Genomic DNA, 19775 nt, shown 5'->3' on the forward strand with positions numbered 1-19775 from the left:
TCATGAGTTGATGGACATTTGCGTGGTTTCCACCCCTTGGCTATTGTGAATAATGCTGCTGTAAACATTCCTGTATATTTCTGTTGCTCATGTGTTTTCATTTCCTTTTTAAAAAATTTTTATTGAAATATAGTTGATTTACAATGTTGTGTTAGTTTCAGGTGTTATAGCAAAGTGATTCAGTTATTGTGTATATAAATATATGTACATATATATATTATTTTTTAGATTCTTTTCCATTATAGGTTATTACAAGATAGTATAGTTCTCTGTGCTAGTGTTTTCATTTCTCTTGGATATTTACCCAGGAGTGGAATTGCTGACTCCTATGATAACTCTGTGTTTAATCGTTTGAGGACTGGCCAGACTGTTTCGCAAAGTGGGTGCACCGTTTTACACTCCCAGCAGCAGTGGATGAGGGCTCCAGTTTCTCTGCTTCCCCAGGTTTTAATTCAGTGTCCAGTCCTGTCCTAGTTTCTTGCTCCTAAGAAACTTCCACTGGTGAAATTCCTATAGATCTAGAGCAGGTTGCTGGGGGCCAGGGCCCCTGGGGCTAAGCGAGGCTTCTAGGTCTGGGACAGGCTGGGCCCACCTGAGTAGGCTGGGGGATGGTGGGAAGGACTGAAGGGCACATGGGGACCACCTGAGAGAGAATTGGAATCCGTGGAAGGCAGGGCCCTCCGTAAGGCTGTTTTCTTCACGATGCTAGAGTGATTTTAGGTGCTGCTGGTTACGACATTAAATGACATTAAATCACTCAATGACAAAGTGGTTCCCTTTTCAATGGTCTTTCAGCTCTTGTGATTCCATCAAGGGAAAGATACCTCTTCGACTCTAGTTTTCCTTTTTCTTTTTTTTTTTAAAGCTGTATTTTTTATAAGTCACAATGTCACAGGCAGTATGCACTCTTTGTGTCTGGCGTCTTTCACTCAGCATAAGGTTTTGTGAATCATCCATGGTGTTGTACATGTAGTATGTTGTTCCTTTTGTTCCTTTTCATTGCTGAGTAATATTCCATTTTATGGCTGTCACACTCTGTTGTTTTTGTTCCTTTTTGGGGGGGTGGGGCGGGGGCACGCCACATGGCTTGTGGGAACTTAGTTCCCTGACCAGGGATCGAACCCAGGTCCATGGCAGTGAAAGCACTGAGTCCTAACCACTGGCCGCCAGGGATTCCATCAAGGAGAAGACGTCTCTTTGACTCTAGTTTTCCTTCTTTAACCAGACAGGGCAGGTCTTCACTCAGCCCTTTGGTGGACAACAGCATTGAACCAGAACTTGTGAACTTTTTTGTGGGGGGGTGGCTATTAATTTTCACGATCAATCTCTGTGGCAGGTCATGCTGATTCTCCATTCCCAGGAGCAAAATATTTCTTCCTGAAATACATGTATTTCTGTTAGAGAGTGGGTTTATTTAATGACAAATATGAAGTAAAATCTCACAGTGGTACTCAGGAAGGGAGGTAAGCCAGTGACTGAAGTTTGGAAAACCTTCTTCTAATGTTTAGGGCCCAATTATCAGGTGCTGTGTCAGGAAGTGGTGAGGTCTCCATTCCTGGGGCGCATACAAATGGAAACTGGTTGCTATAAAAATAATCCAGGCAGAGGCTGGGGCAGGGGTGGTTCTGCATGATCACACAACGCCTTTCAGCTAAGACTGCATGAGTCTGCAGTTCTCATTGTGTGGGGTCTGTTTCCCAATTCCACGGCCGGACTGTGTCATAGCTGCAGACACACGTCATCAGAGGTTCCCCAGTCGGAAGGGCAAGAGGTTTGGGGGCCTGCCTTTCTTTCCAGCAGGGCAACCTTACAGTCCCCCAGGTCATGCTGGTGGGGAAATGTTAGTGTCATTTCAAGTTCATGGGGATGGCTCCCTAGCTGGCTCAGCATCTGCCTGATCTTGGGTGTTTAATAGAGGGCATCCCTTCCTGTTATGGCCCCCAAACCCCTAGTTAAAGGACATGACCTGCCAGCTCTCAGGTTAGTGAGTCTGTATGGGCTGGGTACCCCAATGGAGAGACGCTGTGTTAAGCAGGGTTCTCCCAGAAATAGAACCAATAGGATGTGTGTGTGTGTGTGTGTGTGTGTGTGTGTGTGTGTGTGTGTGTGTGTGTTTATATATATAGAGAGAGGGGTTTATTTTAAGGAATTGGCTCACGCAGTTACGAAGGCTAGCAAGTCCAAAGTCAACAGGGTAGGCTGGTAGGCTGGGGACCCAGGGAAGAGCTGATGTTGCAATTCAAGTCCGAAGGCTGCTCGGGGGTGAGGGGGATGTCAGTGTTTTGTTCTATTTGGACCTTCACCTGATCAGATGAGGCCCACCCACATTATGGAGGGTAATCTGCTTTACTCAAAGCCCACTGATTTAAATCTTCATCTCATCCAAAGACACCCTCACAGAAACTCTGTGGCCCAGCCAAGTTGACACAGAAAATTAATGATCACAGATACTTCAGGTAGACTAGATACACAGCATTAAATAAGATAGAATCCCTTTTAAATCATTCTCTTTTAAATTCCCTCCCAACCCTCCAAGAAGAAAATCTCAGTTTTGTGCTAATATGTCTTTAATAAAACTTCCCAAACACACGTGACATCCTGCTTCAGCAAAGGGAAAGGAAGCTGGCCTTGGACTCAGAGTCTTGAGCAGCAACAGTTTCTAGCTGGAATTGAATAACATTGTTCTGTTTTCCTTGTATTTCTTTCTTCCCAGCACCCTCTATTTATGGCAGGCAACTGCTAACTTTCCATTTCGGTTGTGATATAAGGTTTCTTTTTATAAAAATGTAAGTTTAAAAAGTGAGTAGGCTACTAGTAACACAGGTGGTATATGGATATACCTGAGATTCTGCAGGTGGTGCAGGAATGGCTGACTGGGGGAACATTGACGCAAGCACAGTGAGGATGGTGCCTGAAATATCCCCTAACTGTCCACATGCCTTGAGCTGCCTGTTGTCTGTTTGCACTTCTTCCCCTCTGGAGACAGCTGGGTGATTTATTTCCACTTGATGACTGCCACCTGAAAGTGGCAGTGGATAAGGAGAGAACTCTGTGGGGAGGGGAAAGGTCTGGGGGTGGCAGTTCTAAGAAACTCCTTGACTGTGATGCTGGTCATGATCGGTGCATGTACAAAGCACTTGCTTTGTGCCAGATGCTGTTCTAAGCACTTTCACTCTGTTATCTCCCAATGGTCCTAGGAGGTGGGCATACCATTGTCATCCCCATTGTACAGATGAGGAAACTGAGGCACTGAGTTGTTAGGCTGCTAGACTGCGGTCCAGTCCGGCTCTGTCTGTACTCTTCTGTGTTTTGCACATATTAATTCCTGCTGGTCTTCTCGCCTTTGTCCCCTTCATGGGTTAACTTACCTGGAGGTGGAGGCCTGGCTTCCTGGTCCTGGGGCTCCTTGGGTCTGGCTGAGTTGTAGGCAGTGATTCCCAGTCCCTAACTTGCTGGCAAAATTCACCCACAGAAATGACAGTTTAGGAAAGATGAATAGGCTGCTAAAGTGAGTGCCACTGATCTCCTGAGGGTTAAGTGAAAGTCACTAATACGAGATGCTCTGTGAAGATAAGAACATTCCTAACCTAATGGCTGTGATACGAGATGCTCTGTGAAGATAAGAACATTCCTAACCTAATGGCTGTGAGGGCGGCAAACACCCTGATTCTGACACCTGCCTCACCTCAGTCACCTAATCTGAATGACATGTTGAGTGCCTGCAGGTCCCAGCCTTCTCTGGGCCTGGGGTGTGGGTTTAGTGGGTGGCATAATTATAGGGAGCTCCTTGGATGACAGCAACCAGCAGGGAGCTCTTTAATTGATGGGGTCAGACAGCAGTCATTGGCAGAATGGCGGTTATTAGCTCTTCCGCCAAAGCCGTGCAAACTAGCAGACATTCACCAAGTGTTTGCTGAGTAACCTTGGGCACTGGGGATGAGTAAGACATGGTTTCTGTCTTTGAGGAACTCTGAATCTAACAACGCAGAGTTTCCCCTATATCAGTTAGCTCTTGCTGTGTAACAAACCATCCTGAAATGCACAGGCGCATTTCGTTTTATTGCCCTTCTCTTGATTGCAATTTGCAGATACTGCGTTTTTTACAAATTAAAGGTTTGTGGCCACTCTGCATTGAGCAAGGCTACTGGCACTATTTTTCTGACAGCATTTGCTCACTTTATGTCTGTCACATTTTGGTAATTCTCACAACATTTCAAACTTTTTCATTATTCTTATATTTGTTATGTGATCTGTGGTCTTTGATGTTACTACTACAATTCGCTGAAGGCTCAGATGATGGTTAGCAATTTTTATAGTAAAGTATTTTAAAATTAAGGTATGTACATTGTTTATTTAGACATAATGCTACTGCACACTTCATAGACTACAGTGTAGTGTAAATGTAACTTTTATATGCACTGGGAAACCAAAAAAGTCACATGACTCACTTTATTGTGATATTTGCTTTACTGCGGTGGTCTGGAACTGAGCCTGCAGTATCTCCGGGGCTATAATGGCTTAAAAGAGAAAACATTTAGTTCATCATTCTGTAGGTGGGCAATATGGGCTGGGCTTAGCTGGTCTCTCTCACATCTCTGTGGCCAGCAGGTGGGTCAGCTGGGGGCTGGCTGGCCTTAGGTGGCCCTTGCTGGAGAAAAGCTCATCTATGCTCCATGTAATCTACCATCCAGCGGCCCAGGCTGGGCTCATTTGCGTGGTAGCTGTGCAGACAGGAAGTGTGTGAGCCTTCCTGAGGCCTGGGCTCAGAATTGGCACTTTTGCTGCCTTCTATTGATAAAAGAAATCACAAGGGCAGCCAGGTTCGGTGGGTGGGGAAATAGATTCCACTTCTTTTTTTTTAAAGAAGATGTTGGGGGTAGGAGTTTATTAATTTAATTTATTTATTTTTGCTGTGTTGCATCTTCGTTTCTGTGCGAGGGCTTTCTCTAGTTGTGGCAAGCAGGGGCCACTCTTCATCGCGGTGCGCAGGCCTCTCACTATGGCGGCCTCTTGTTGCAGAGCACAGGCTCCAGACGCGCAGGCTCAGTAGTTGTGGCTCACGGGCCAAGCTGCTCCGTGGCATGTGGGATCTTCCCAGACCAAGGCTCGAACCTGTGTCCCCTGCATTAGCAGGCAGATTCTCAACCACTGCGCCACCAGGGAAGCCCGATTCCACTTCTTAATAGGAGGATTCAATTTGCTGATGACACTTTGTTAAAACCTTTTGCATGTATGAATATAAGAAACACTGGTCTGTATTTTTCCTGTCTTTGGAATGCCGTGCCTGGTTTGGGGATCAGGGTGATGCAGGCCTTATAGGGTGGGTTGGGAGCCATTCCCTCCTCTTCGATTTTCTGGAAGAGTGTGTGTAGAGTTGGTATTATTCTTCGTTAAATGTTTGGCAGAATTCACCAGTGAGGCCATCTGGGCCTGGAGTTCTCTCCTCGGGAAGGGACTTCAGAGCCTTGATAAATATTTCTTTCTTCTTGTATTGCCAAACTGAGAGGAAAAGTCTGGCTCCATTTCTTGACTCCTTTTTTTTTTTTTTTTTTTTTTTTTTTTTTTTTTTGGCGGTATGCAGGCCTCTCACTGTTGTGGCCTCTCCCGTTGCGGAGCACAGGCTCCGGACCCGCAGGCTCAGCGGCCATGGCTCACGGGCCCAGCCACTCCGCGGCATGTGGGATCTTCCCGGACGGGGGCACGAACCCGTGTCCCCTGCATCGGCAGGCAGACTCTCAACCACTGCGCCACCAGGGAAGCCCTCTTGACTCCTTTTTAATTTATTTTTCAACATTGAAAAAAAATGAAGTATAATTGATTTACAATGTTCGTTAACATTTCTTGACTTCTTAGCACTTTAGCCCCTTGAAATCTGGCTCCTTTCCTCCCTCCCTCCCTCCCTCCCTCCCTTCCTTCTTTGCTTCATTCATTCAGCACATTTGTTGAGCACCACCTATAAACTAGACACTGTTGTAAGTGCTGAGAATACCGACCTGCAGAACCTGCCAGGTCCCTGACACTGTGGCCGGGGGGAAAGTTAACCCCCAAATGACAACTACAACATAACATCGGGCCATGAGAGGTGCTAAGAGGAGAAAAATAAAGACGGGCTTTAGTTTACTTCACTACAATTGTTATTATCAAGTTTGCCAGTGAGCTAGTTTTCCATCCTGATTCCTTTTTCCTACTCTGTTTCTCTCTCTCTTGGCTTTGGGGTCCCACCATCCACTCTTGGTTTTCCCCCGACCCTTCCTCTCTCCCAGCCCTTTCTCCCTGGTACTGTTTCATAGTTACTAGCGGCTGTATCTCACATCCACACACCCACGACACAGGGATTTCTGTGCCCAGCTCCTGTCTCCTCCTGGGTGACAGTGCCGCCCATATTTCCGGTTGCCGGGGAGCATCTCCACCGTTGGTAACCAGACATTTCTAACACCGGTGAACTGTTTCCCTCACCCTTCAAATGTGCTCTTCCTGCTCTAAGCCAAGCACGTTAGTGGAACGAGCGGCCACTCTGAGCCCCCGGAATCCTTTGCCCGATGCCCCACACATCCCCGGGTCCTGCTGATTCTCCTGAAGAGTCTCCATCCCTCCCTTCTGCTCACCTCCCAGTTTTTACCTTCATCTGGACCCTCTCCTTTTCTCACTAGGGCTTCTCTGACAGCTTCCCCCAATTCGTCTCCTTCTAATCCATCCTCCTAATTCTGGGATGTTTTTCTTCTACAGGCAGATCTTATTCCTTTCCTGCTTCAAGGCCTTCCCCCTCTCCCCACTGCCCCCAGGATAACACTCAAACTTCCAAGCCCCATCGAGCTTCTCACCTGGCGTAGAGTTCTGGCTCAGCCCCGGGCCCTGTCCAGCTCACCCCCTGCTCACACTGGTAATGCTTCTGTGCCTCGGAGCATCCCGTTCCCTTTGCCTGCAACACCGTGTCCCTACGGCTCTGCCTGGCAAACCGCCCATTGTTTGAGACCCAGCCCAGATGTCACTTCCTCCATGAAGCCTCTGATGCTGCCCCGACCCCAGCATGGGGCCAATCACACTTTCCTTGACGTCCTCATAGCACGCATGTCATCACATCATGTTTAGTTATTTACACGCCCTTGTTCTTTATGTACCTGGCCGCCCCCATGGCATGTGGAGCCTGCCTTACTCACCCGTGTGTCACCAGGGACCGGTAAGCGGTGGGCGCTCAGTGAGTGCTTGTTGCCTGACACGTAGTAATGGCCAGCATCCAAAGCCACATGTGGCCCCAGGACTTTGGACCCATCTCCTGATCAGGCCGGAGGATGACAGGATCCCAAAAGGGAAGAGAAATTCAGATTTAAGGTGGGCAACATGGTGGCTTCTCGGATGGCAGATTGTCTAACTTCAAATCCCAGCTCCAGCCTTTACTAGCTGTATGGTCTTAGAGAAGTTGCTTAACCTCTCTGAGCCTTATTTTCTTTACCTATAAAATGAGGCTAATTATAGCACCTACAGCATAGTGTTTTTGTGAGGAATGCATAAGTTAATACGTGTGCCTGGCACATACTAGGCAATAAATGTTGGCTATCACTATTGCTGATATAGTAGTTATTATTATTACAGTGGATTGAAAGACTCAGGCAGAATCGTCCTCAGTGGCTTCTGCCCTGGAGCACTGCCAAATCCCAGTGTCCATTTCCGGACAGAGGCAAGCATTGGCTCTGTGCCTAGAAGCCTCAGACCCAGTAAGCACAAAGCTGGGCCACCCAGGGCGAAGGGCTTCCATCATCCCCAGGGCATCTTGGACGCCTGGCCATTCGGGCTGGTTGGTGTCCAGATACCAAGGCAGGAAGGAGGCTGAGCTGACCTCTGCCTTCCTGAAAACAGGCCAAAGCCACTGTCCCTTCTGAGTGCTGTGGGTGGTATGTGGTGGAGGTGCGGGGTCTCAGCCTGCCTGGGGCAGAACCGCCAGCTCCAGAGTGGGCCTTGGAGTCCCTGTGGCCGTGGGGCCCGGGAGACTGCTTACCAGCTGGCCTTCCCCAGGGCTCAACGCCCAGAGCCTCCCTGGCCTTCGGAGTGGGGCCCGTGGGTGGAGCCCTTCTGGGCTGGGGAAACCTCAGACACCAAACATCTCAGGTCTGTTTTGAAAGGTTCTAGACCTCAGGATTGTCCTTTTGCTTACAATTCTGGGAAAAGGCTCCGACTCAGCTGAGAATGGGCCGTAGTTTAAATGGCAGGGAGAACTCCCGAGGGTGGGGTTAGAATCAGATGGTCGAGCGGTCATCCTAACAGCCGCGGGAAGCTGCTGGCGCACTCTCGCTCCCCTGCACGTAATGGAACGTGGCCAAAGCAACTTCCTTTCAGCAACAGCAGGCAGGGGCCGGGGCTCCCTGTGGTGGGGATTTCTGTTTTTCTGAAGGGAAGGAGAGGAGGGGACACTCACATCACCCGTGGGAAGGTCCCTCGGCCTTCTCTTCACCTGTACGACCCTGCTGGTGATGTCCCACCATCAACGACAGATTAAAAGTTGCTTCTGGGGGAGGGAGGGCCGGTGAGTCACCAGCAGGACTTTCTCCACACCCAGTGCTAGATGTGCAGCACACACACACACACACACACACTCACATGCACACACACACATTTCAAGCAAACATTGGACCAAGGTGTAATAGGACAGCACTGCTACTTAGGGGGCAGCGAGGAGATGCCAGTTCTTGGGCATATCCTGCTTGTCATCAGAGGTCTGGAGGGACATTTCTGGGAGTACCACCCCTTATCCCAAACCATCAGCCTTTTTTTTTTTTTAACCATCAGCCTTTAGAACTTGAAGTTCACTGAACCACGAAAATTGCATGCTGGGTGCAGAATTTCCATAGCCCCGCCTACACCTCCCTGTGCCTTGCCCCCTCCTCCCCCCTCCCCTACTCGCTCCAGGTCTGATCCCCAAAGGATTCTTACTTCGGCTCAAGGAAACCCATTTGTTGCTCCTTCTATTCCAGCTACTGATTCTTCTTCCTTCAAAAGAAATCTTTTTTTTTTTCTATCCATAATCCCACAGGCATCCCTAAAGCTCACCAGTTTTAAATTTTTCTGTGGGTTGTGGGTTTCTTTTGGTACATTTTATTTATTTTTAAAAATTTTTTTTATTTTTTGCTTTATAACAAATTAAATCAGTTATACATACACATATGTTCCCATATCCCCTCCCTTTTGCGTCTCCCTCCCACCCTCCCTATCCCACCCCTCCAGGCGGTCACAAAGCACCGAGCTGATCTCCCTGTGCTATGCGGCTGCTTCCCACTAGCTATCTACCTTACGTTTGGTAGTGTATATATGTCCATGCCGCTCTTTCACTTTGTCACAGCTTACCCTTCCCCCTCCCCATATCCTCAAGTCCATTCTCAAGTAGGTCTGTGTCTTTATTCCTGTCTTACCCCTATGTTCTTCATGACGTTTTTTTTTCTTAAATTCCATATGTATGTGTCAGCATACAGTATTTGTCTTTCTCTTTCTGACTTACTTCACTCTGTATGACAGACTCTAGGTCCATCCACCTCATTACAAATAGCTCAATTTCATTTCTTTTTATGGCTGAGTAATATTCCATTGTATATATGTGCCACATCTTCTTTATCCATTCATCCGATGATGGACACTTAGGTTGTTTCCAGCTCCGGGCTATTGTAAATAGAGCTGCAATGAACATTTTGGTACATGACTCTCTTTGAATTATGGTTTTCTCAGGGTATATGCCCAGTAGTGGGATTGCTGGGTCATATGGTAGTTCTATTTTTAGTTTTTTAAGGAACCTCCATACTGTTCTCCATAGTGGCTGTACCAATTCACATTCCCACCAGCAGTGCAAGAGTGTTCCCTTTTTTCCACACCCTCTCCAGCATTTATTGTTTCTAGATTTTTTGATGATGGCCATTCTGACTGGTGTGAGATGATATCTCATTGTAGTTTTGATTTGCATTTCTCTAATGAGTAAAGATGTTGAGCATCCTTTCATGTGTTTGTTGGCAGTCTGTATATCTTCTGTGGAGAAATGTCTATTTAGGTCTTCTGCCCATTTTTGGATTGGGTTGTTTGTTTTTTTGTTATTGAGCTGCATGAGCTGCTTATAAATTTTGGAGATTAATCCTTTGTCAGTTGCTTCATTTGCAAATATTTTCTCCCATTCTGAGGGTTGTCTTTTGGTCTTGTTTATGGTTTCCTTTGCTGTGCAAAAGCTTTTAAGTTTCATTAAGTCCCATGTGTTTATTTTTGTCTTTATTTCCATTTCTCTAGGAGGTGGGTCAAAAAGGATCTTGCTGTGATTTATGTCATAGAGTGTTCTGCCTATGTTTTCCTCTAAGAGTTTGATAGTTTCTGGCCTTACATTTAGGTCTTTAATCCATTTTGAGCTTATTTTTGTGTATGGTGTTAGGGAGTGATCTAATCTCATACTTTTACATGTCCCTATCCAGTTTTCCCAGCACCACTTATTGAAGAGACTGTCCTTTCTCCACTGTACATTCCTGCCTCCTTTATCAAAGATAAGGTGACCATATATCCGTGGGTTTAACTCTGGGCTTTCTATCCTGTTCCATTGATCTATCTTTCTGTTTTTGTGCCAGTACCATACTGTCTTGATGACTGTAGCTCTGTAGTATAGTCTGAAGTCAGGGAGCCTGATTCCTCCAGCTCCATTTTTCGTTCTCAAGATTGCTTTGGCTATTCGGGGTCTTTTGTGTTTCCATACAAATTGTGAAATTTTTTGCTCTAGTTCTGTGAAAAATGCCAGTGGTAGTTTGATAGGGATTGCATTGAATCTGTAGATTGCTTTGGGTAGTAGAGTCATTTTCACAATGTTGATTCTTCCAATCCAAGAACATGGTACATCTCTCCATCTATTTGTATCATCTTTAATTTCTTTCATCAGTGTCTTATAATTTTCTGCATACAGGTCTTTTGTCTCCTTAGGTAGGTTTATTCCTAGATATTTTATTCTTTTTGTTGCAATGGTAAATGGGAGTGTTTCCTTGATTTCACTTTCAGATTTTTCATCATTAGTATATAGGAATGCCAGAGATTTCTGTGCATTAATTTTGTATCGGGCAACTTTACCAAATTCATTGATTAGCTCTAGTAGTTTTCTGGTAGCATCTTTAGGATTCTCTATGTATAGTATCATGTCATCTGCAAACAGTGACAGCTTTACTTCTTCTTTTCCGATTTGGATTCCTTTTATTTCCTTTTCTTCTCTGATTGCTGTGGCTAAAACTTCCAAAACTAGGTTGAATAAGAGTGGTGAGAGTGGGCAACCTTGTCTTGTTCCTGATCTTAGTGGAAATGGTTTCAGTTTTTCACCATTGAAGACGATGCTGGCTGTGGGTTTGTCATATATGGCCTTTATTATGTTGAGGAAAGTTCCCTCTATGCCTACTTTCTGCAGGGTTTTTATCATAAATGGGTGTTGAAGTTTGTCGAAAGCTTTCTCTGCATCTATTGAGATGATCATATGGTTTTTCTCCTTCAACTTGTTAATATGGTGTATCACGTTGATTGATTTGCGTATATTGAAGAATCCTTGCATTCCTGGAATAAACCCCACTTGATCATGGTGTATGATCCTTTTAATGTGCTGTTGGATTCTGTTTGCTAGTATTTTGTTGAGGATTTTTGCATCTGTGTTCATCAGTGATATTGGCCTGTAGTTTTCTTTCTTTGTGACATTCTTGTCTGGTTTTGGTATCAAGGTGATGGTGGCCTCGTAGAATGAGTTTGGGAGTGTTCCCCCCTCTGCTATATTTTGGAAGAGTTTGAGAAGGATAGGTGTTAGCTCTTCTCTAAATGCTTGATAGAATTCACCTGTGAAGCCATCTGGTCCTGGGCTTTTGTTTGTTGGAAGATTTTTTATCACAGTTTCAATTTCAGTGCTTGTGATTGGTCTGTTCATATTTTCTATTTCTTCCTGAGTCAGTCTTGGCAGGTTGTGCATTTCTAAGAATTTGTCCATTTCTTCCACGTTGTCCATTTTATTGGCATAGAGTTGCTTGTAGTAATCTCTCATGATCTTTTGTATTTCTGCAGTGTCAGTTGTTACTTCTCCTTTTTCATTTCTAATTCTATTGATTTGAGTCTTCTCCCTTTTTTTCTTGATGAGTCTGGCTAATGGTTTATCAATTTTGTTTATCTTCTCAAAGAACCAGCTTTTAGTTTTATTGATCTTTGCTATCGTTTCCTTCATTTCTTTTTCATTTATTTCTGATCTGATTTTTATGATTTCTTTCCTTCTGCTAACTTTGGGATGTTTTTGTTCTTCTTTCTCTAATTGCTTTAGGTGCAAGGTTAGGTTGTTTATTCGAGATGTTTCCTGTTTCTTAAGGTGGGATTGTATTGCTATAAACTTCCCTCTTAGAACTGCTTTTGCTGCATCCCATAGGTTTTGGGTCGTCGTGTCTCCATTGTCATTTGTTTCTAGGTATTTTTTAATTTCCTCTTTGATTTCTTCAGTGATCACTTCATTATTAAGTAGTGTATTGTTTAGCCTCCATGTGTTTGTATTTTTTACAGCTCTTTTCCTGTAATTGATATCTAGTCTCATAGCATTGTGGTCGGAAAAGATACTTGATACAATTTCAATTTTCTTAAATTTACCAAGGCTTGATTTGTGACCCAAGATATGATCTATCCTGGAGAATGTTCCATGAGCACTTGAGAAAAATGTGTATTCTGTTGTTTTTGGATGGAATGTCCTATAAATATCAATTAAGTCTATCTTGTTTAATGTATCATTTAAAGCTTGTGTTTCCTTATTTATTTTCATTTTGGATGATCTGTCCATTGGTGAAAGTGGGGTGTTAAAGTCCCCTACTATGATTGTGTTACTGTCGATTTCTCCTTTTATGGCTGTTAGTATATGCCTTATGTATTGAGGTGCTCCTATGTTTGGTGCATAAATATTTACAATTGTTATATCTTCTTCTTGGATTGATCCCTTGATCATTATGTAGTGTCCTTCTTTGTCTCTTCTAGTAGTCTTTATTTTAAAGTCTATTTTGTCTGATATGAGAATTGCTGCTCCAGCTTTCTTTTGGTTTCCATTTGCATGGAATATCTTTTTCCATCCCCTTACTTTCAGTCTGTATGTGTCTCTAGGTCTGAAGTGGGTCTCTTGTAGACAGCATATATATGGGTCTTGTTTTTGTATCCATTCAGCCAATCTGTGTCTTTTGGTGGGAGCATTTAGTCCATTTACATTTAAGGTAATTATTGATATGTATGTTCCTATTCCCATTTTCTTAATTGTTTTGGGTTCGTTATTGTAGGTCTTTTCCTTCTGTTGTGTTTCTTGCCTAGAGAAGTTCCTTTAGCATTTGTTGTAAAGCTGGTTTGGTGGTGCTGAACTCTCTCAGCTTTTGCTTGTCTGTAAAAGTTTTAATTTCTCCATCAAATCTGAATGAGATCCTTGCTGGGTAGAGTAATCTTGGTTGCAGGTTTTTCTCTTTCATCACTTTGATTATGTCCTGCCACTCCCATCTGGCTTGTAGAGTTTCTGCTGAGAGATCAGCTGTTATCCTGATGGGGATTCCCTTGTGTGTTATTTGTTGTTTTTGCCTTGCTGCTTTTAATATGATTTCTTTGTGTTTAATTTTTGACAGTTTGATTAATATGTGTCTTGGCATATTTCTCCTTGGATTTATTCTGTATGGGACTCTCTGTGCCTCCTGGACTTGATTAACTATTTCCTTTCCCATATTAGGGAAGTTTTCAACTATAATCTCTTCAAATATTTTCTCAGTCCCTTTCTTTTTCTCTTCTTCTTCTGGAACCCCTGTAATTCGAATGGTGCGTTTAATGTTGTCCCAGAGGTCTCTGAGACTGTCCTCTGTTCTTTTCATTCTTTTTTCTTTATTTTGCTCTGCATCAGTTATTTCCACTATTTTATCTTCCACCTCACTTATCCGTTCTTCTGCCTCAGTTATTCTGCTATTGATCCCATCTAGAGTATTTTTTATTTCATTTATTGTGTTTTTAATTGATGCTTGATTCATCTTTAGTTCTTCTAGGTCCTTGTTAACTGTTTCTTGCATTTTGTCTATTCTATTTCCAAGATTTTGGATCTGGGAAATAGAATCTTGGATCATCTTTACCATCATTATTCTGAATTCTTTTTCAGGTAGACTGCCTATTACCTCTTCATTTGTTAGGTCTGGTGGGTTTTTATCTTGCTCCTTCTCCTGCTGTGTGTTTTTCTGTCTTCTCATTTTGCTTATGTTACTGTGTTTGGGGTCTCCTTTTTGCAGGCTGCAGGTTCGTAGTTCCCGTTGTTTTTGGTGTCTGTCCCCAGTGGCTAAGGTTGGTTTAGTGGGTTGTGTAGGCTTCCTGGTGGAGGGGACTAGTGCCTGTGTTCTGGTGGATGAGGCTGGATCTTGTCTTTCTGATGGGCAGGTCCACGTCTGGTGGTGTGTTTTGTGGTGTCTGCGGACTTTTTATGATTTTAGGCCACCTCTCTGCTAATGGGTGGCGTTGTGTTCCTGTCTTGTTAGTTGTTTGGCATAGGGTGTCCAGCACTGTAGCTTGCTGGTCGTTGAGTGAAGCTGGGTGCTGGTGTTGAGATGGAGATCTCTGGAAGATTTTCGCCGTTTGATATTATGTGGAGCTGGGAGGTCTCTTGTGGACCAGTGTCCTGAAGTTGGCTCTCCCACCTCAGAGGCACAGCACTGACTCCTGGCTCCTCAATTGGGGATGATTTGTTGTCTATTCATGTATTCCACAGATGCAGCATACATCAAGTTGATTGTGGAGCTTTAATCCGCTGCTTCTGAGGCTTCTAGGAGAGGTTTCCCTTTCTCTTCTTTCCAAAAGAAATCTTAAGTTCTAATATTCTGTGTTCTCTATTATTTTATGTGATTATTTTTATGGGTATTTTATAGAATAGGGAGTATTTAGGTCTTCAGTCTGAAAATGCTTTACCATGATTCCTACGATGCACCTAAATCAGGGTGACGAGATCCACCTGAGTTTCTGGGTGGAAAGGGGGTGCATTGTGATAAATTTAGAAAACAGAACTGAGTCCTTTCTACTGTGACTGAATAAATCCTTTTAGTGATCAAGGAAAATCTCTATCCAAAGTCCAAACCAATCTCAGAGTAGATCAATAAAGACAACACATGCTTCAGCTGGGCCGGTGAGCTAATAGGATTAAAAATGCAAGAAATTCTATTTTTAGTACAAATGATGACTAAAACATAGATTTTAATGAAGTCCTCTCTTAATTAGCCCAGTCATATCTCAACTTTAGCTAATGGCCAGGACAGAGAGATGCTGCCTTCCCAAATCCCCCCTGCCTGGTGCAAAGCTTGAGGGAAATCCAGCCAAAGGTGAAGCAGACAAAGATGACTTGATGATGCCTGTGCCCTCTCGCCTGATTTTCATTAAGCTCTAAGCACGGGAGCAGGAAAGTGGGTAGTATAAAAATATCCTGGATTTGGAGTTGGAAAACCAGAGGTTAGAGTCCCAACTCTGTGAACTCTGGGGAATCATGTGATGCCTCTGTGAGCCTCAGTTTTTCATCTGTAAAATGGGGATAATGATACCTTGCCCTGCCAGCTTCACAGGGTTGACATGAAGATCCAACACAAGATACGCTGTGTAAACTGCAACTCGACCTTTAATCATGAGGAGTCTCATTTCTTGTGGGATGACCCCCTCTGAGCACACCCCCTCCCCAGGGATCTGCTTTGTCTCCTACATGTCTTGAGGTTATGCTGGCATCCTGTGCCCTGGTCACAGTTAGGAGCAGATTTGCTGGTCTTGCCTGAAGAATATTTGTCTTGCTTGTCCTGTGACAGCAGCAGTTGCTGAGGCTGCTCCTGGCAGAGAGCAGGGGAGGACAGAGTTAGAAGAGAGGGACTGGCTTGAGACAGGGCACTGCAAAGGAGGAGTCTAGAGGAGTCTAATTATAGGCTTGCAACTGAAACTGTGCATTGCTTTGCATCTGGGGTTCTGCAGTAGAAGTCTTGGAGTGATAAGAAGTTTGGAAAGAACTGAAGAAATGGGGAAAATAGACAGAGCCACAGAGAGAGCAGGGAAAAGACAATTAGTAATGCTAGGGAAGAGAAGAGTTTTTAAGAAAAAAGTGCAATCATAGTACACTATTTGGCCCTGCAGTGTGCAACGTTTGCATGGTCATAGCGTAAGTGAGAATTATCTATGTGTGATAAGACTATATTGGGATGGTGGGAGTAGGAAGATGGACAGTGATGATGGTGAAAGAAACTCTTCCTTAGGCAGGAAGTCAGTCATGTTTATAATAGATGAATCAGGAAAGAGAAATATATGAATATTGTTTGGACATATGGAACTATGGGGAAATTAAACAGCTGAAAGTGTTAAAAGAGATCGCTTCCAGGGGTCAGGCCTGGGGTAGGGCAGAGGCTGTGGTTTTCATCATATGCCTTTGATTCTATTACCTTCTGTTTTCTTAATCATCACATGTATTATGTAGATCAAAACATATTTTTATTTATATTTATTTATTTATTTTTTGTGGTACTTGGGCCTCTCACCGCTGTGGCCTCTCCCATTGCGGAGCACAGGCTCCAGACGCGCAGGCTCAGCGGCCATGGCTCACGGGCCCAGCCGCTCCGCGGCATGTGGGATCCTCCCGGACCGGGGCACGAACCTGCATCCCCTGCATCAGCAGGCGGACTCCCAACCACTGCACCACCAGGGAAGCCCCAAAACATATTTTTAAAAGAGAAGTTCTGCAAATCATAAGACTTTGATTTCTAGACAGGAACTTAAAGCTCATCTAGTACAGTCTCCCACCTTCAGACAGGTAAACACCCCAACCCAGGTGGCCTCTCAGAATGTCCTGCTCAGCCCCTGAAGAAATCGCCAAAGGAAAAACAACGTGATTCAGACTGCTCGTTGAAAGTTGTGCTTGAAGGTGACAGAGGCTTTTGTGAAATGGTTGTTGACTATTGAAAGATTGCTGTGCACCCTGTGAGGGGTCTCCCACTGAGGTCAAAAGGGCAATGGAGTGGGGGCCAGGAGACCCCCCCCAGTCCTTCTCTTGCTCCTGCTTTGCTCTGGGATCTGAGCGTGTCATGGCCCTTTCTGGCCTCAGTTCCTGCCTCTGGACAATCAGGGCTTTGAGTTTTCCCAGAGCCTTTATAGTTCTACATTCCTAGAACTAGAAATGACAGCAAATAGCTTTCTGTGCACCCAGCACAGCAGAGAAAGAGGGGGAATGGATAACAATCAAGGGAACAAATAAGATGCTTTCTGACAGTGAAAATCTTCTAAAGAAAATAAGCCAGGGGGATGGGATAGATACTGATGGGATACACAGTACCGGAGGGGCGTGGCTACTGGGTGATCAGGGCCGCTTCTCTGAGGAGGGGATGCTTGAGTTGAGACCTGGACAGCGTGAGAGAGAGCCAGCTGAGGGTGGAAGGGACAGGGTGCTCCCGGAAGCTCCGCTCCAAGGAACTGAGACCAGACCTGGCTGGCAGAGCGCTGAAGCCCACAAGGAAAAGGGGAGACAGGAGGGATCAGCATTCAGTATGACATTTTTGGAAGGGAAAATAAATTTCTGTGAATGGCGAAGATGAATTTGATGCCACCCTGGGTTTGTTGGGCTGGCCTTCATCCAACATCTATAGCCCAAGGAGCTGTCTGTTCTTCAGTATCTCCAGAGAGGGTCCACAGAGTCCCAGTGCAGGAGAAAACATGGGAAGGAGAGAGCACCGCTGGGAAGAGCCACGGGGATGGCAGAGGCTAGTCTGTATAGGCCAGAATTATACTTCTGGGGGAACTAAGGGATGTTATTAACTCAGAAAACATGACATCAAGGCTTGTCTACCTACCCAGTCCATACATAACAGTTGGTCCAGTACTTTATACCCTTTGAAAACCTCTGAAGATAAAGGCTGGCACAGCACTAACAGTGTCCAGTATGCTTTGTAGTAAATTAAGTTTGAATTGAATTGAAAAATTAAAAGTAAGATAAATTAAATGTACTTATCCTTTGACCCAGCACCTCTACTTCTTGGAATCTGCCCCTCAGAAATACTAACACAAGCATGCAAAGAAATTAGTGCAAGGATGTTCACTGCAGTGTAGTTTGGAGTAGCAAAAAGTCTGGAAACGCCTTAAATGGCCATCAGTGGGGAGCTAGTGGAGTAGATTGTGGCATAGCCACCCAACCGAACACCAGGCAACCACTGCAAGAATGAGATGGATCCATATGCTGGAAAAGAATGATCTCTAGGGATATTATCAAGTGAGAAAAGCTGGGTTGGAGGATGGGCTCTTAGCTCCACACCCCTGCCCCCCATGAGCCCCTGGACCCCTAAGCCAAGGGAAATTGGGGCTCTGGGGGACAGACACACCCACTCAGTGTCTAAGGAGGAGGTGTGGGGAAGGACAAAGAAAAAGCCCTGCAAGGTGGCCTCTCAATGGTTGAGCTCCACCAATCCAGAAAGATGCAGTCTTTTCATGTGCAGAGAGAGGAAAATGAAACTGCAGCTGTCGGCCACACATTGTGTTTGCCTTTTGTGGTTGGATGTTATTCAGATGGGGTTAGATATTGAGGGGTGTTTGAGTGGGGATTAATTTTTTAATTTTTTATTGAAGTATAGTTGATTTACAGTGTTGTGCTAGTTTCTGGTGTACAGCAAAGTGATTCAGTTATATATATATATATATATATATATATATATATATATACACACAAATATACATATATTTTCTTTTTCATATTCTTTTCCACTATGGTTTATTACAGGATAATGAATGTATTTCCCTGTGCTATACCTTGTTGTTTATCTATTTTATATATAGTAGTTTGTATCTGCTAATCTCAAACTCCTAATTTATCCCTCTCCCACCCTCTTTCCCCTTTGGTAACCATAAGTTTGTTTTCTGTGTCTTTGAGTCTTTCTGTTTAGTAAATAAATTCATTTGAATCATATTTTAGATTCCACATTAAGTGATATCATATGATATTTGTCTTTGACTTACTTCACTCAGTATGATAATCTCTAGGTCCATCCATGTTGCTGCAAATGGCGTTATTTCATTCTTTTTTATGGCTGAGTAGTATTCCATTATATATACATATATACCACAACTTCTTTATCAGTTCATCTGTCAATGGACATTTGGGTTGATTCTATTTCTTGGCTATTGTGAATAATGCTGCTATGAACATTGGGGTGCATGTATCTTTTCAAATTAGAATTTTCTGTGGATATATGCCCAGGGCTGGGATTGCTGGATCATATGGCAATTCTGTTTTTAGTTTTTTTCAGGAACCTCCATACTGTTTTCCATAGTGGTTGCACCAACTTACATTGGGATTAATTTTATAAATGGTCAAATCATTAGGAAATATTTTCCTATTTGATCACTTTTGCTTTGTTACGCAGCAGGGCAGCAGGGACTGTGATAATGAATACTCAGACAGTGAGCTTACTCTGGTGCTGTGAAATCCCCATGGCATTGCCTGGTGGGTGGGGGATCGGGAACAGCATTTTAGCACACACAGAGCTACTCTCTCCTGCCCTGGTGCCCGCGGTGTGCTGCTTCGAAGACTTGCAGTGCTTTTCTAAATTAGGGATTTTAATTCGTCCTCACCCCTTCTCCTCCACAAGGAATATCTGGCGTCTGGATGCAACAGAGAAGAACTTCTCCTGCCAGACTTTGTCCAGTAAAGTCTCTAGGCAAAGGAAAGATGGGAAGAGCTGTTTAAGATTTTCTAAAACCCCATGAAAAGTTGCTTATTTTTCATTTTCCTAGTGCTTTGTCACTGA

At 44.2% G+C, this 19775-nt stretch overlaps 1 protein-coding gene, 1 long non-coding RNA gene and 1 other non-coding gene across 3 annotated transcripts in view; 1 reads left to right on the plus strand and 2 right to left on the minus strand.

The window, feature by feature from the left end:
• Window positions 1-19775, plus strand: part of EMP2 (epithelial membrane protein 2) — a 42437-nt gene that overhangs the window by 10447 nt on the left and 12215 nt on the right. The window lies entirely within an intron of this gene.
• On the minus strand, window positions 159-8499 carry LOC132476793 (uncharacterized). The gene is made up of 3 exons (XR_009530167.1): window positions 8411-8499; window positions 7158-7273; window positions 159-1377 (listed from the first exon to the last, which is right to left on the minus strand). It is a non-coding gene; the product is annotated as an uncharacterized LOC132476793 (long non-coding RNA).
• Window positions 2375-2450, minus strand: LOC132477178 (small nucleolar RNA SNORD66). Its single transcript, XR_009530203.1, has one exon. It is a non-coding gene; the product is annotated as a small nucleolar RNA SNORD66 (small nucleolar RNA).

This window comes from Mesoplodon densirostris, chromosome 16, assembly GCF_025265405.1.
Source record: "Mesoplodon densirostris isolate mMesDen1 chromosome 16, mMesDen1 primary haplotype, whole genome shotgun sequence".
Taxonomy (NCBI): domain Eukaryota; kingdom Metazoa; phylum Chordata; class Mammalia; order Artiodactyla; family Ziphiidae; genus Mesoplodon; species Mesoplodon densirostris.